Source organism: Myodes glareolus, chromosome 9, assembly GCF_982192425.1.
Source record: "Myodes glareolus chromosome 9, mMyoGla1.1, whole genome shotgun sequence".
In the NCBI taxonomy this organism is placed as follows: domain Eukaryota; kingdom Metazoa; phylum Chordata; class Mammalia; order Rodentia; family Cricetidae; genus Myodes; species Myodes glareolus.
The window spans coordinates 108620821-108625547 of record NC_142034.1 but is presented as its reverse complement, the minus strand read 5'-3'; positions in this window follow the sequence as shown (position 1 = coordinate 108625547).

Sequence of the window (4727 nt, the reverse complement as noted above, 5' to 3'; positions counted from 1 at the left end):
AATTGAAGTGTTGCAACAGATTGCTTCTCTTTCAGAGAAATGCATGTGAGTTTCTGTTGAATGCTTGTAAGTAGCTTAAGGCACTTTCAAAGGAAAGGGATTTTCTCTAAAAGGACAGCATTTAGAAAGTGAGGCAACACTCCATTCACTTCGAACAGTGAATTGAAGTGTTGGAACAGACTGCTTCTGTTTCAGAGAAACGCATGTGAGTTTCTGGTGAATGCTTGTAAGTAGCTTAAGGCACTTTCAAAGGAAAGTGATTTTCTCTGAAAGGACAGCATTTAGAAAGTGAAGCAACACTCCATTCCCTTCGTGCAGTGAATTGAAGTTTTGGAACAGAGTGCTTCTCTTTCATAGAAATGCATTAGTGTTTCTTGTGAATGCTTGCAAGTTGCTTAAGGCACTTTCAAAGTAAAGTGATTTTCTCTGAAAGGACAGCATTTAGAAAGTGAAGCAACACTCCATTCACTTCGCACGTTGAATTGAAGTTTTGGAACAGACTGCTTCTCTTTCAGAGAAACGCATGTGAGTTTCTGTTGAATGCTTGTAAGTAGCTTAAGGCACTTTCAAAGGAAAGTGATTTTCTCTGAAAGGACAGCATTTAGAAAGTGAGGCAACACTCCATTCACTTCACACAGCGAAATGAAGTGTTGGAACAGATTGCTTCTCTTTCAGAGAAACGCATGTGAGTTTCTTCCTAATGCTTGCAAGTAGCTTAAGGCACTTTCAAAGGGAAGTGATTTTCTCTGAAAGGACAGCATTTAGAAAGTGAATCAACACTCCATTCACTTCGCACAGTGAATTGAAGTGTTGGAACAGAGTGCTTCTCTTTCATAGAAACGCATTAGTGTTTCTTGTGAATGCTTGCAAGTTGCTTAAGGCACTTTCAAAGGAAAGTGATTTTCTCTGAAAGTACATAATTTAGAAAGTGAAGCAACACTCCATTCACTTTGTACAGTGAATTGAAGTGTTGGAACAGACTGCTTCTCTTTCAGAGAAACGCACGTGAGTTTTTTTGAATGCTTGAAAGTAGTTTAAGGCACTTTAAATGGAAAGTGATTTTCTTGAAAGGATAGCATTTAGAAAGTGAAGCAACACTCCATTCACTTCGCACAGTGAATTGAAGTGTTGGAACAGACTGCTTCTCTTTCAGAGAAACGCATGTGTGTTTCCTGTGAATGCTAGAAAGTAGCTTAAGGCACTTTCAAAGGAAAGTGATTTTCTCTGAAAGGACAGCATTTAGAAAGTGAAGTAACATTCCATTCACTTCGCACAGTGAATTTAAGTGTTGGAACCGCCTGCTTCTCTTTCAGAGAAATGCATGTGAGTTTCTGTTGAATGCTTGTAAGTAGCTCAAGGCTCTTTCAAAGGAAAGTGATTTTCTCTGAAAGGACAGCATTTAGAAAGTGAAGCAACACTCCATTCCCTTCGCGCAATGAATTGAAGTGTTGGAACAGACTGCTTCTCTTCCATAGAAACGCATTAGTGTTTCTTGTGAATACTTGCAAGTAGCTTAAGGCACTTTCAAAGGAAAGTGATTTTGTCTGAAGGGACAGCATTTAGAAAGTGAAGCAACACTCCATTCACTTCGCACAGAGAATTGAAGTGTTGGAACAGATTGCTTCTCTTTCAGAGAAATGCATGTGAGTTTCTGTTGAATGCTTGTAAGTAGCTTAAGGCACATTCAAAGGAAAGGGATTTTCTCTAAAATTACAGCATTTAGAAAGTGAAGCAACACTCCATTCACTTCGCACAGTGAATTGAAGTGTTGGAACAGACAGCTTCTCTTTCAGAGAAACGCATGTGAGTTTTTTGTGAATGCTTGAAAATAGTTTAAGGCACTTTCAATGGAAAGTGATTTTCTCTGAAAGGACAGCATTTAGAAAGTGAGGCAACACTCCATTCACTTCGCAAGGTGAATTGAAGTGTTGGAACAGACTGCTGCTGTTTCAGAGAAACGCATGTGAGTTTCTGGTGAATGCTTGTAAGTAGCTTAAGGCACTTTCAAAGGAAAGTGATTTTCTCTGAAAGGACAGCATTGAGAAAGTGAAGTAACACACCATTCACTTCGCACAGTGAATTGAAGTGTTGGAACAGATTGCTTCTCTTTCAGAGAAATGCATGTGAGTTTCTGTTGAATGCTTGTAAGTAGCTTAAGTCACTTTCAAAGGAAAGTGATTTTCTCTGAAAGGACAGCATTTAGAAAGTGACGCAACACTCCATTCACTTCGCAGAGTGAATTGAAGTATTGGAACAGACTGCTTCTCTTTCAGAGAAACGCATGTGAGTTTCTGGTGAATGCTTGTAAGTAGCTTAAGGCACTTTCAAAGGAAAGTGATTTTCTCTGAAAGGACAGCATTTAGAAAGTGAAGCAACACTCCATTCACTTCGCGCATTGAATTGAAGTGTTGGAACAGACTGCTTCTCTTTCAGAGAAACGCATGTGAGTTTCTTGTGAATGCTTGCAAGTTGCTTAAGGTACTTTCAAAGGAAAGTGATTTTCTCTGAAAGGACAGCATTTAGAAACTGAAGCAACACTCCATTCACTTCGCACCGTGAATTGAAGTGTTGGAAAAGACTGCTTCTCTTTAAGAGAAACGCATGTGAGTTTTTTGTGAATGCTTGAAAGTAGTTTAAGGCACTTTCAAAGGAAAGTGATTTTCTCTGAAAGGACAGCATTTATAAAGTGAAGCAACACTCCATTCCCTACGTGCAGTGAATTGAAGTGTTGGAACAGAGTGCTTCTCTTTCATAGAAACGCATTAGTGTTTCTTGTGAATGCTTGCAAGTAGCTTAAGGCACTTTCAAAGGAAAGTGATTTTGTCTGAAAGGACAGCATTTAGAAAGTGAAGCAACACTCCATTCACTTCGCACAGAGAATTGAAGTGTTGGAACAGATTGCTTCTCTTTCAGAGAAATGCATGTGAGTTTCTGTTGAATGCTTGTAAGTAGCTTAAGGCACATTCAAAAGAAAGGGATTTTCTCTAAAAGGACAGCATTTAGAAAGTGAAGCAACACTCCATTCACTTCGCACAGTGAATTGAAGTGTTGGAACAGACAGCTTCTCTTTCAGAGAAACGCATGTGAGTTTTTTGTGAATGCTTGAAAATAGTTTAAGGCACTTTCAAAGGAAAGTGATTTTCTCTGAAAGGACAGCATTTAGAAAGTGAGGCAACACTCCATTCACTTCGCAAGGTGAATTGAAGTGTTGGAACAGACTGCTTCTCTTTCAGAGAAACGCATGTGTGTTTCCTGTGAATGCTAGAAAGTAGCTTAAGGCACTTTCAAAGGAAAGTGATTTTCTCTGAAAGGACAGCATTTAGAAAGTGAAGTAACATTCCATTCACTTCGCACAGTGAATTGAAGTGTTGGAACCGCCTGCTTCTCTTTCAGAGAAATGCATGTGAGTTTCTGTTGAATGCTTGTAAGTAGCTCAAGGCTCTTTCAAAGGAAAGTGATTTTCTCTGGAAGGACAGCATTTAGAAAGTAAAGCAACACTCCTTTCACTTTGCACAGTGAATTGAAGTGTTGGAACAGACTGCTTCTCTTTCAGAGAAACGCATGTGAGTTTCTTCCTAATGCTTGCAAGTAGCTTAAGGCACTTTCAAAGGAAAGTGATTATCTCTGAAAGGACAGCATTTAGAAAGGGAAGCAACACTCCATTCACTTCGCACAGTGAATTGAAGTGTTGGAACAGACTGCTTCTGTTTCAGAGAAACGCATGTGAGTTTCTGGTGAATGCTTGTAAGTAGCTTAAGGCACTTTCAAAGGAAAGTGATTTTCTCTGAAAGGACAGCATTTAGAAAGTGAAGGAACACTCCATTCCCTTCGCGAAATGAATTGAAGTGTTGGAACAGACTGCTTCTCTTCCATAGAAACGCATTAGTGTTTCTTGTGAATACTTGCAAGTAGCTTAAGGCACTTTCAAAGGAAAGTGATTTTCTCTGAAAGGACAGCATTTAGAAAGTAATGCAACACTCCATTCCCTTCGCGCAATGAATTGAAGTGTTGGAACAGACTGCTTCTCTTTCATAGAAACGCATTAGTGTTTCTTGTGAATGCTTGCAAGTAGCTTAAGGCACTTTCAAAGGAAAGTGATTTTCTCTGAAAGGACAGGATTTAGAAAGTGAGGCAACACTCCATTCACTTCGCACAGTGAATTGAAGTGTTGGAACAGACTGCTTCTCTTTCAGAGAAATGCATGTGAGTTTCTTCCTAATGCTTGCAAGTAGCTTAAGGCACTTTCAAAGGAAAGTGATTTTCTCTGAAAGGACAGCATTTAGAAAGTAATGCAACACTCCATTCCCTTCGCGCAATGAATTGAAGTGTTGGAACAGACTGCTTCTCTTTCAGAGAAACGCATGTGAGTTTCTGGTGAATGCTTGTAAGTAGCTTAAGGCACTTTCAAAGGAAAGTGATTTTCTCTGAAAGGACAGCATTTAGAAAGTGAAGCAACACTCCATTCCCTTCGTGCAGTGAATTGAAGTTTTGGAACAGAGTGCTTCTCTTTCATAGAAATGCATTAGTGTTTCTTGTGAATGCTTGCAAGTTGCTTAAGGCACTTTCAAAGTAAAGTGATTTTCTCTGAAAGGACAGCATTTAGAAAGTGAAGCAACACTCCATTCACTTCGCACGTTGAATTGAAGTTTTGGAACAGACTGCTTCTCTTTCAGAGAAACGCATGTGAGTTTCTGTTGAATGCTTGTAAGTAGCTTAAGGCACTTTCA